Source organism: Solanum lycopersicum, chromosome 9, assembly GCF_036512215.1.
Source record: "Solanum lycopersicum chromosome 9, SLM_r2.1".
NCBI classification, from domain to species: domain Eukaryota; kingdom Viridiplantae; phylum Streptophyta; class Magnoliopsida; order Solanales; family Solanaceae; genus Solanum; species Solanum lycopersicum.
Window position 1 is genome coordinate 56,690,568 of NC_090808.1, and position 13,206 is coordinate 56,703,773.

The window sequence follows — 13,206 nt, forward strand, 5'->3', positions numbered from 1 at the left end:
AATTTAATTCATTGCTTCCAACTAGGTTCGAGCTCGGGTGGAGCAAGACTTCACTTCAAGAGCCCAATTTTTACAATCTCTCCCCAAAATGCCCCTCCACCTTATTAATTAAATAATTAATTATATATTTAGGGTAATTACGATACTACCCTTAGCCAAAAAAGACAATTTTACCCCTAGACCCTCCAAACCTAAGATTTTCTCTTTTCAAGTCCGATAAAGACTCCTTCGAGAAAATCTTAGTATTCGAGAGTCCTACATGATTGGACCCAACCTTTCCAAGCTCAAATAACTCCCCAAGTTGGTTGTATTGGCTATAGTAAGGGTTCCGATATCTGGCTCTACGCACATCAATCTGTGTGAACCCTGGTCTAATCACAGGAATTCTTGACACATTAAGCATTTCTTATTTTATCCATTATTAGGTTGTTACAAAAGTATTTGTCAATGCAACTGTTCAAAGCTCGTGGAGCTTGCTTCAACCCATAAAAGGCTTTCTTCAACCTCAACACCTTATCTTAATGATTTTTAACCCCAAAAACCAATGGTTGCTCAACATAGACTACTTCTTCGGGATATCCATTAAATAATGCCGATTTGACATCTGTTGATGGATATAGACGGATTGTCTCTATGCGGTCAACAGGCGTATAGACTTCTTCATAGTCGATTCCATGCCTTTGTTTGTAGCCTTTAGCCACACGTCTTACCTTGTATTTTTCTAATTTTCCATGAACATTTTTCTTCATCTTATATACCCATTTGACTCCAATTGCTCGATTGTCCTTGGGAAGAGTTGTAAACTCCCAATTGTAGTTCTTCTCTATTGACTAGATCTCCTCCTCCATGGCTTGTCTCTACCTTTTGTCAGTAACAACTTCATCAAAATTCATTGGTTTACTATCAGCAAAGAGACAACATAAAAAACCAAAATTAATAATTTCTCTTGTGTCATCATAGAGTTTTTTGATGCTCCTCATCCTATGTGGTCTTTCACTTGAACTCTTTTAAGAATATGGAGATGCAACATTTGGTGGTGAAGGAGGCGGGGTTGCATAATGTGCAGGTGTCCTGGTCTCCTGTTCTCTTCATCTCCAAAGTATGAAAGAAAATCATATGTTTTTTCTTCCCGAGCCTCCCAATTCCATGATGCTTCTTAATCAAATTCAATATCACGACTCACGACCACTTTGTTATTGCTTGGATTTTAAAATTTGCAGCCTTTGAACTTGTATCATAACAAACAAACACATATTTGACACTCCGATCGTCAAGTTTAGCTCGCCCTTGATGTGGAACATGAGCATAGGCTATGCTCCCAAAGATTCTCAAGTTCTTAGCACATGGCTTTCTTCTGCTCCATGCTTTCTGAGGTGTTTGATCTCGTACATTTCTTGTTGGACACCTGTTGCTCAAATAAATTTCACAAGAAACAGCATCGGCCCAAAATTCTTTTGGTAGATATTTAGCTTTCAACATACATCTAGCCATATTAAGAATTGTTCTATTCTTTCTTTCTGCAACTCCATTTTATTGGGGCGAGTAAGGTATCGTTAGAGTGAAACGAATTCCATGGGATTGACTAAAGTCATTAAATTCTTTTGAAGTGAATTCGCCTCCTCTATCAGAGCTTAATGATTTTATTTCATAGCAACTCTCTTTTTCTACAAGTTCTTTGGAATTTTTAAAGGCAACAAAAACTTCAGATTTTTTCTTCAAGAAGTATACCCAAGTTTTTCTACTAAAATCACCAACAAAGAGCAAGAAGTATTTACTTTTACCAAAAGAAGGTAGATCGATTGGACCACACACATCGGTGTGTAAAAGTTGGAGTGGCTTACTTGTTCTTGAGGTAGTCTCCTTTGGAAAACTCCTCCTTCCATCTTTTCCAAGAAGACAAGCTTCACACAATTGATTTGGATGGTTGATTGACGGTATCCCATCAACCATGTTCTTGTCTCCCATTGATTTGAGCACTTCAAAGTCCAAGTGCCCAAATCACATATGCCAACACTATGAGTCATCTTGCACATTAGTCTTCAAACAACTTACTTCAATAGTTTGAAGATTGAAAGGAAACAACCTATTCTTTGCCATATAAACTTTAGCAATTAAGTTGTTACTTGAATCTCTTAGCCAAAGATGCATATATTTTCATATGAATGTCATATCCTTTTTCAATATGTTGACCCAAACTCAAAATATTACTTTTCAATTTTGGCACACATTAAATATTAATAATCAATTTATGACCACAATCTTTATAGGATATCAGAATCGTACCTATCCCTTCAATTTGGATCTTTGAGATATCTCCAAAAGACACATTATCTTTCACGACCTTCTTTATCTCCACAAATTTATCTTTGTGGCCACACATATGATTGCTTGCTCCATTTTCAAGATACCACGAGTTGCAATCATCTTTATCTTCTTCTTTGAGTGTTAATAACAGTGTTGACTCATCTTCAACTTTATTATTATTGTTGGGGTTTAGCAAGTGTGAATGGAAAAAGAAAAGAGAGAATTTGAAAAGTGAGGGAACTATTTTGGAGGAAAAATGAAAAGTCATTTGCAAAGTACAAATGAAAAGTCATTTGCAAAGTGCAAATGAAAAGTCATTTCTCCCATAACGTCAAAAGAAAGGGAAATTGTTATCCTTATATAAGGAAACACTTCCATTATGTCTTAAAGAGTTAAGAAGAAGATGCCCCTCGCACTGTCGTTGTCGGCGCTCGCTCGGCTTGGCTTCGGCTTCGGATTCAGATTTGGAAAATGATGTGATTGATTGATAAATTTTTTGGACAAAATTTATTTAATCAGTTTTTGTTCAATCAAATAAATCCTTTTAATATTATCTCTTATAAATTTGCGGGTAACGGTAACATTTCGAAAAGTTGTTACCATTTCCGAAATGTCGTTATTTTCCTAATAGACACATTCTTTCAAAAAGTTGTTATTTTTTCCAAAAGATACAACTTTCTTGAATAAACGGGTCTGAACAGATTTCTCTGAACAGACACGTTTCTTGCTGAAAATGGCTATAAAAGGAAGTTAATTTTTGATTTTTCAAATTCTGAAATTTTTTTCCTTCTTTACATTTATTTTTCTCTCAAATAAAATCAAAGTGTCGATCGACTGAGTCTGTGTGACTTGTTGGTGTTCTAAAGTTCGGTGAAGTCAAGGAAATTTGAGGTACCGCGATTTCTCTAATAGGTTTAATCCGTTTTATCTTGGGAGAAATTAATCCATAACGTTGGGTACAGTGAGGGGATTAAATTTCTTAAGGACACACACTAGTTTCTGTGGACTCGGTTACTTCTTGTATTTTATGTATTTTCTGCTTCATCTTATTTCTGTTTCTGTTTATTGGTTAACCTTACAAATACAGGTTAATATAACAATTGTCAACAAGATTAACTTTATCTTCAACATTACTATGACATTCCCAAGACTAATGTTCCATTTTATGACAGTTATAATACTCAATTTTAGATTTGTCATACCTCATTTCATTTGTACCTTGATAGGCTCCACCTCCTCTGCTTCCTCGTTGACCATGACCACGACCTCTAAATGACTGGTGACCTTTAGCATCATTGTTGAAATGATTGGTACAACTTCTTCCTCTTCCACGGCCTCCACGACCGCCACGGCCTCGCCATTGTCCATTTCCTTTGTAACTTTTTTGAAATTCAAATCCTTTGAAGGATGCATGAGTTTTATGAAGTTGTTCTAGTGGCTCTTCTTTTCTCCTTTTAATTTTCTCTTCATGGGCTTGTAAAGAACCTTCCAGTTGATCTACCATCATAGACTCTAGATCTTTAGACTCCTCAATAGCACACACCACATAATAAAATTTAGATGTTAAAGAACGAAAGATCTTTTCGACGCACGAACATCATCTACTACCTCCCCATATCTTCTTAGTTGATTTAAAACATCCATCAATCTTGAATAGTACTCCGAAATGGATTCGGATTCTTTTATTTTTAAAACTTCAAACTCAGCCCTTAGAGTTTGAAGTTTTATCTTCTTTACTTCATCAACTCATTGGAAAGAATTTTTTAAAATCTCTCACGCTTCTTTTGAGGTGGTTACATCAGCCACCTTCTCAAACATGCCATCATCCAAACATTGATGGATAAGAGTGAAGGCGTGTTGATCTTTCTTTCTTGTCTTTAACAAGACCTCCTTTTCATTGAAGGGCAAAGTTTTTTCATTTGCGGGTTTTGTATACCCTCTGTTTACAATATCCCAAACATCTTGAGAGCCAAGAATAGCTTTCATTAGTAGACACCATTTTTCATATTTTTCTCTTGTTAGACGGGGGTATTGAAAGGACAACGAACTATTATTTGTCATGACTTTGATATCACGTTGTTGGAAAAAACGATAATCTTCCTGGATAATGGCCAAACTAATTATAGGAAGAGAGTAACAACGACACCAAATATTAAAATGGGTAAATATGATACCCGAAAAAGTAATACAATAATATTGATGAAAAACTTGGTAGTGTCAAAATACTACTACTCAACACTCTTTTATTTCTTACAACTCACAATAATATTACTTGCACACTATTTTCTCACAAACTAAAAAACTAGATTGTGGATTACTCTCTCTACTCTCAATTGCTTCTCTATTTTGGTGTGTCTTCAAGTGTTCAATTGCTACTCTATTATAGAGTTTGGAAAACATCATTGATGACAAAATGTGGTATCCAATTTCAACAAAAAATTTGATGCCTAACTCTACCAAGCTTATCCAAAACATTATACCAAACTTTGACTACCTACTTCCACAAATGTGGCTACCAACTTTCACATTGTTGGCTACCAATTTTCACATTTGTGGCTAATAATTTCAACAAGTATGGCTGCCAAATTAATTGTTGCCAAGATTTATTTCCACAGTTAGCAGAGGTGATAACGTTGAAGAGTGATCATATTTGTGGAGCTTTTTCTAGAAATATCAGATGTAATATTTCGCTCACCAATATCATGGAAGTTATCTTTGTTCGTCCCTTTGCTGCTAAATTTATGCGTTATTTGTTAGAATACATAAAATTTACTTGAATGTACACATTTTTCGGATCAGGTTCTCATACTTTGTTTATTAGAAATTATAGGTATCAATATATCTGGCGCTAATGTGTGTTGCCTCTCGTGGTTGCACTACTCTTCACATGTAAGTGCTCTCTCATTTGTTATCTAGAAGTTTGACTTGCATAGATAAATTATTAGTATTACCACTTTATGATTAATTTGGTTGTTGCTTATGATGGTAATATTTATATATATGGTTATATTCATTAAACTTTATGTCTAGACATAGTGATGGACAAAACATAAGCTTAATGAGTTCAATTGTATCTACTATTTTCGATATGATACATGAGCTATGTATAATTTAAAAGTGTAATACTCCTTACTAGGTGCATGCGAATTGGGAATTTTGGTAGGATTTTTCCTGTAATATAAGTGGCGTAGTCATATATATGGGATATATGACAGAGTGGATCTTCAAAACATCATATTTTAAATTTTATTTCTTTGCCAAGTGTGGTTCCATCAATCTACAAGTTAGCAAACAATTAAAAATTGAAAAAGAATATGGATTCCATCAAATTACTTCACAAATTTGATATATATGTCTTTCTAACTGATTAAATTTATGTAAACAACCGATTATCAATACTATGTTGTGTTGTAAAATGGCTTAACTTCTCCTCTGGATTGTTAATACAATAGTTTAGACTTCTGAGCCTGAATTGGGTTGTCCCTCTAAGCGAGATCAATTGTAGTTTTACATGGACATTTTTACTAGTTCGTATTCAAATTTTTTGTTTGGATGGTATATGATCTTCTTACACCCTGGACTTTTATGTAGGGTGACTTCCCACTGGTGATCACTGCCCTTTGATGAAAAAAATGGTGCATGAGGATTATTTGTGCGTTAATGAAGATATAATTTATGTGTTAATGGAGTCATCCTTTTAATATTCTTAATTTTTCTATTTTCTAGGGAGCTATGCTGCAATACATTCAGAGTTTGATCACTAAAGATCCAAGAAATTTGATCTACAATGATTTATTTCAATTTTATCGTTGGCCTATAAATTGCAAGGGAGGATAACTTTACGAGTTGTGTCTAACACCCTTTACCTATTGGATGAACATTTCTATTAGTCATTGTCTAGGTTAATTTACGAGTTTTATCATATACTTAGTTGACATATAACTTTACAAGTTGTGTCATATACTTAGTTGACATATACTTTATATCTCACTATAATTATAAATGCTTACTTGTTTCGTGATATTAACTCTATGTTTTTCCTATGCTACTTTTTCATTTTTCTTTTAATTTAATTCCTATCTTGCACCTCCAAATGCTGATTGAAAGATCCATCATAAAAAAAATTGAAAATGCAATATATATAAACTAGTAGACAGTGAAATTGTATTGATAAATTCATACTAAATTATGTGTTCATACATGCTATGCAGTAGAGAAGCCAATGCACAATTTTTATTTACATCTTGGAGTAGATTATAATACCACAAATGCAATTAGCTATTTTATAGAGATAAGCTAAATCGCCTCGATCAAGGACTAAAGTAATCTTTGATTGAGATAAAATCCCTTTGTTTTTTTCCTTACAAAGAGCAGAGGTTATCAAGTATTTATATCGACCTAGATGTATAGTGCGTGCGAAGCACGCAACTTTACTTGAGCTCAGAAAACATGTTTCTTTTGTCTTTCATTAAAATTTATAAACACTTGAGTGTTTCTTTAGTCTTTCACACACACACACACACACGCACGCACACACGCACACACACAGACACACACACACACACACACGCCACACACGCACACACACACACACATGCACGCACACACGCGCGCACACACACACACACGCACGCACGCACGCACACACACGCACACACACGCACGCACGCATGCACGCACACACGCACACACGCACACATAAACACACGCGCGCGCACACACACACACACACATGCACGCACGCACGCACGCACGCACGCACATACTCACGCACGCACACATGCACACACGCATGCGCGCGCGCACACACACACACATGAACGGAGTATAAAAGTTTTTGAACACTAAAAAAACCTTATTACAGTCTTCCCATTTCACAAAGCTGTTTTACGGTTTTGATTTTTTTCTTTTTTATTTGCTTTTGATTTTTATGTTTGTGGTGTTTGTCTGGGATTAGCAGGAGAACCAGTTTAGTCAAATTCCTAATTTCTTAGGATGTTCTCAAATTCAATCAGAGCTTTTTATTAATTAATATACTTGTCCTTAATTCTTAAAAAATTAATATTTTTTCCCCTTCAAGTAGGTAAATATACTCATTTGTGTTAGAAGCCTTTATTGTCTTCTTTACTCCATATTAATTTCATGTTCTTCTCGATTGTATCAGTGGTATTAGAGTCATCCATCACCCATTGTTCCATGGAGGCGCCTGACCACTTAACATGAAAAGGACTACCTGCGAAAGAACTATATACTAGTGGTTGAGTGAAAGCTATCACCCAAATGTTCGTTACTTTGTAGACTAACATGTAACATCTTACCGAAATGTATCTAGTGCAGGTTGCTATTTGTAAACAGTTAATCTGCAGTTGGTAGATGCACTTATAGCATTGGCTTATAGAGATTCAGAAATAAATTTTGAGATAAATACTACAATGTACACCTAAGATTTGAATCTCTAAAACAAATTTTGAACCCCATTGGTCAATACACTACTATCTTCCCTTATGTTAAGGGGATTAATCAATTTACACATAACTAGGAAAATTGGGTCTTCCATAAATTCACTGTATATTTTTTCAGTGAAGGGGGTTCAATTGACAACATTGCGAGAAACTAGTTCCGCCACTAAATAAAAGCGCTTAGTATCACTTCCCATTCTAAATGGAATTGTCTCCGTAAATAGTAAGTTTAATTAAAAATATAGTTGAGCTTATTGTTTCTTCTAAAACTAGGGGTAAAGTAAATTCAAAACATAGCATTAATGAGAGGAAACCGATAAAGTGTTTTACAAATTCAAATGTTTATGACAAGAATGCTGCACTTTACAAGCATACTGCTGGTCAGGTTGGCAATACTTGTATTTCTTACATTTATTTTCATATGAAGTATAGTTTTTATAGCCAAAAACAATTTTCTTTCCGATCTGGACTTTGACATTTATTTTCTTTTTTGTTTTTCTATGATTTCAGACTTTCATTGGTATCAACATAGTTAGAGATTTTCAGCTAAATATCAGCCAAGGAGGAGGTTGGGGAGAGTCTTACACTTGTTGTAGATAATGAGAGTTCATCTACAATCAATGAAACACGGCTTCAACTGTATCTAGTTTCTGAGTATGAATATGGTGAAGGTTTACCATATGCTCCTACGGTTTGGCTAAATGTTGGTGATAAGTGGGGTTGGAGGACAGGTAAAAGAGCTACAAACTTAGGCACCTTCAAAGATAGATATTTGTATCTTCCGGAGCACTTTCAGGCACCGAAAGATTGAGAGAAAAATACCTTCGGAAGTAAGACTTGAGTTAAAAAATATCTCCAATCTAAGTATCTTGGTATGGATATCGATCAATTCTTTTCCTCATTCAGTTGGATGATTCCTTCAAAGCAGTCGTCAAGCTCAAAAGGTTAGCTTCAACAAGGCTCTTCGGTATATATCATGTAGAGATTTATTTCGTTGTTTGCATCAACTAAAAGAAATAGTAATAACAACATGAATCACTGTGTATACTGAACTTCCAAATAAATTTAATATTTACCGAGTTATGTGTAAGGAACGACTCTAAATAACCTGTCTCTCCCCCTTGGCCTTTACATTTGTATCGTTGACCATGGACTTTGTTCCATCTCTAATATTTACATAGAATTTTATTTGTTTATCTTTTTGTCAAACCTGAATGTTATCGTACTAGTTACAAGTACTTGCAGTTTACCAAACAAAATGTTAAAATTTGTATAATGCTGCTTGGAGTAAACTTTGTTATGTTCTCATATTTAAGGAGAGTAACTAATATCTTTAATACTCTTTGAGAAGTATATTGAATATCCATTAATTACTAAAAATAACAATGGATTTAGATCATTATCCAGTGACTCTACCTACAGGAATATATATATATTTTTTAGGCTTTGAGGGTGCTCATTTACATAAGAAATTATTAGGGAAGTCATTGAAGAGGATAAAGTGTTCGTTGACCTTATTACTATCTTGGTAGAGAGACTATTTATGATAGACCCTCAGCTCAACATAAAAAAACATTCATAAGTAATATAAAGAAAGAAATAACATAATGAAAAACTTATAGCAAGATATTATAGAAAATCTTACAAATCAACCTGAAAAAAGTAAAAAAAAACAAGGTATAACAACAATTGAACTAAAAAAAGAAATGAATAATAACCAAACTCAAAGGTTGAAGGAGTTAAATAGTAGGAATTTTTAATATATATCAAACTTCATCCACAAGTTAAAATGGAGCTGCATTGTATATATATTGACGCATAATTATCGTTGATTAACTAGCACACAATCACAAACAAAAAAAAGTAGAGAAGAGAATAATAAAAGGATTTTAGTGAAGTTCAGTTAGGCCTACTGAGAGAGTTTTCTGCTGTGAAAGAAAAGATGAAGCTTACAATGCTTAAGACTCTCGTAGCCTACATTGCGTATCATATACCATGTTATAGGATCCATATTGATCTCCCCAATATATAGATCCCAAGTAAATGTCCAACCTATTTTCTTATCCTATAAAAGTAATATCTTCTTTTTCCAAATCTATTAGGACAAAAGGTCTTCTAAACCAATAGGAATTATAGTTACCTAAAATACATAAGGGAAAAATTCAAGACATAATTAACATCTATATTTTGGGTAGAAAAACATAGGATTAGAGGATTCATATCAACTTTTATAGATCTTAGGATTCTTGTAAATACTACACTTTTTGTTCTTTTGCGATTTTCTAAAGGTACCAATGTATCCTTAATGTTGAAGTATAAATTGTTACCAATTCGAAAAAAAGCTACCAAATTCCAAGAGAAGAAACTATAAGGATACTACTACGACCCTAACTTTCGACCGTCCTAATCCCTTAACTATACGAAATAAGTGAAGACACTTAACTATCTAACTTACCTTCTACCCTAATTTGTGACCTCCATAATCCCTATCTAAGGTCGTGTCCTTGGTAAAATTAGGTTGTGATATATCATGCCTAATCTTATCTCCCTAATGTTTCATTGGCCTACCCTGCCTCTATTGAAACCATTCATAGGGAACCTCTCACATTTATGCAGTAACTCATTTGTGCATCTTCCTTGTACGTGTCTGAACCATCACAATCTCTTGTAATGACGACCCTGAAGGCCATTTTAAAAAAACTTTTCAAAAATTTATTATTTTTCCCCTCTCGATAGTTGTCCCAAGTCATGGTTTTCAGTTTATGATGTTGGTTTTAAAATCGGATTGGGAAGATGAGACTTTTGGAAGTGTTAGATTTTTGGAGACCTCAAGTTGTTAAAAGGAGGTTTTGGCAATAATCAGAGTTGTGAGTCACGGAAGGAACTTTAGTCTGTCCCATCAACTCTGGAATGCAGAATTTTGTCTAGAGGTTTAGTTGTTTTCAAATATGGAGACCCTTTTGTGGATTTGAGCTCTTGATGTTGAAGTGTAAGTATAATTAGGCCAAGAGTAGACTTAAGTCAACGTTTGGAGTTTGAACGCTCTAATTGGAATTTCGATGACACCATTAGATTTAATTTTGAGTCCTACGTGCAGTCTTGTTTGAATTTTAAGAGGTTCCAGGGGAAATTTAGTGTTTTTGAGTAAAAAATATTTTATTTCTACTTAAACAGATACTGGGTCAAGGAGATTTCGTAGACGTGTCCAAATATTCATTGAGTCTGGAACGTTAAGTTTGGTTGGGTAGCATATCTAGCTTGTGTATGTGCAAATTTTGAATGAATCCTGAGGGTTCATTAGGTGATTTTGTTGAGTCTTGGTGTTTGCTGATATGTTGTATATGATGCACGATAATTATTCTTTGCATCATGGGGCTCTTTGTCGCGGTTGCATTGGTATGTGGTGTTGTGCTTCACGATCGCATGGAGGATGTTGCAATCGCAATAGCATCTTGAGCATTGTGATCCTGTGGCCTTTTGTTGCGATCGCATGGTCAACTAATTAGTTGACTAGAATTAGCCATTGCAATTGAGAGGTATAGGGTCGCAATCGCGAAGGGTAATAGTGACCTGGATAGATATTTTTAAAAAAATTTGTATTCATCCTCATTTCTCCATTTTTGTACTTTTGAAGCTTGGTAGAGGCTATTTTAAAGATACTTTTCGAGATTCTTCAATTGGATAACGAGTTTTACCTCCCCATCTTTATTACCCACTACTTACTTCAAGATTTTATTACCCCATCAGTAGAGGCTATTTGAGTCCTAATTTTGAAGTCAAACTTTGTGAACCTTTCTTGCTCGTTAGCGCTGTTTGTTGATTTTTGAAAGAAGGGGCGGAGCTTGAAGAAGCAAAGCGAGCCTAGAGTAGCAGCCTCTTACGTTTTTTCAGGCCCCTTTGATATCTTATTAGTCAAGCGACCAAGCCCAATTGAAAATGCACCGTCGCCGAGAGTTAGTTGTGTTATGGAAATCCCTTGAGAGAAGGAACACTTTTCTAAGCGAAGAAAACGCCACCCCAACCCCATCCCTTGAAAAAAAAGGAACGAAGTGAAGTGATAGGAAGAGAAGACTTTTCTCAAGAATTCAGAAATTTAGAAAAATGGAGATTTAAACTTTGTTTCCTATTCATTACAAATATCTAGCCAGTCCACACTGATTTCTATCATTTTATATTTGAAGTGAATTTTGTCCATGATTACACAGTCTGTGCACGTAGTCAGGGACACTGCTTAATTGAAAAATTACACAATATAGATAGGGAAAATTTTTTTTTTTTGCATATCTGTAAGTTGCTGAATCTGCTTGGCATAAAACTTTTTCTTTGAATCTCCAATTTGTTTCCTTTATTGAGGATTGAAGACTTCCATGGTATTGATTTTGACTCAGATATGAAAGATAGGACTACATTTGCAGGGACAAAAATGAAGCCTTTACTGTCTGATTCTTCCTTCAGAGCCATTACTTGTAAGGCTGGTAACCAAATCTGTAGAAGTTTAGCAGCAGAAAACCCTTTTACGGAGACCAGATTCTGTGATATCTGTTGCAGTGAGTCTGGTTTTTGCGGAGACTGTTGTTGTATACTTTGCAGCAAGCTTATCAGTCTGGACTATGATGGGTACTCTTACATTCACACTGAAGCAACATTAATTTCTTGCCACATATGTGGACATGTTTCCTATCTAGAGTGTGCTCTACGAGCTAACTTGGCTGGGAGAGTCGGAGGAAGCATCAATTTATAGTATCTTTGTCGATATTGTGATTCAAGGATGGATTTGGTTCCACATGCTTCAAAGCTTTTAAACATTTGCACATCCATTGCTTCTTACGCTAACAACGAGAAGATTTTGAATGTTGTCATTAGCATTTTGTGTTACTCACAAAAAAGTACTGCAAAGGAATTGTTGCATCGTATTGAATCAATCTATGCAAAGGCATAGTGCTAATTGATTAATGGTATTATTTTCCTATGATGCTATCTTTTTTTTTCGAGTTTTGAGATTTACAGTTACAAGAATGATCAATTTGATAATCTTATCAGCTTCTGAAAAGAATCAGCATTCAAGATGCATTCAAAAAGGAAAGTTGTGTGGATAGCACTGGTAACTTCTCTGTCTTGTCATTGTCTTGTCATTGTCTTGTATGTATATATGTATTTGAGCAAGATATTTCAGTATGTGCAAATGTGGTTATCTCGCTTAAAGTATTGTCTATTTAATTGTAAAAATATATACATCTATGATTTCCGTACTTCCCATTGTCAACAAATGCCAAAAACACTTGTTGCAACTAAACTGCAGTATGACACGGAAATAAAATTGGAGATCCTTGTAAAAGGTACATAAGAGGAAATGAATAGCTTACTGAAAAAGAGTTTGGAACTTTGGTGTAATCCACCTTAAGAGAAACGAATTGATCACTCATGGATCTCTTGTAGGGTGGTG

The 13,206-nt window shown here is 34.8% G+C and overlaps 1 long non-coding RNA gene across 1 annotated transcript; it reads left to right on the top strand.

Annotated features, from left to right (window-relative positions):
• Positions 1-4,929: 4,929 nt before the first annotated feature.
• On the top strand, positions 4,930-12,920 carry LOC138338300 (uncharacterized). Its single transcript, XR_011211739.1, has 3 exons — positions 4,930-5,193; positions 5,896-8,707; positions 12,179-12,920. It is a non-coding gene; the product is annotated as an uncharacterized lncRNA (long non-coding RNA).
• The last annotated feature ends 286 nt before the right edge of the window (positions 12,921-13,206 follow it).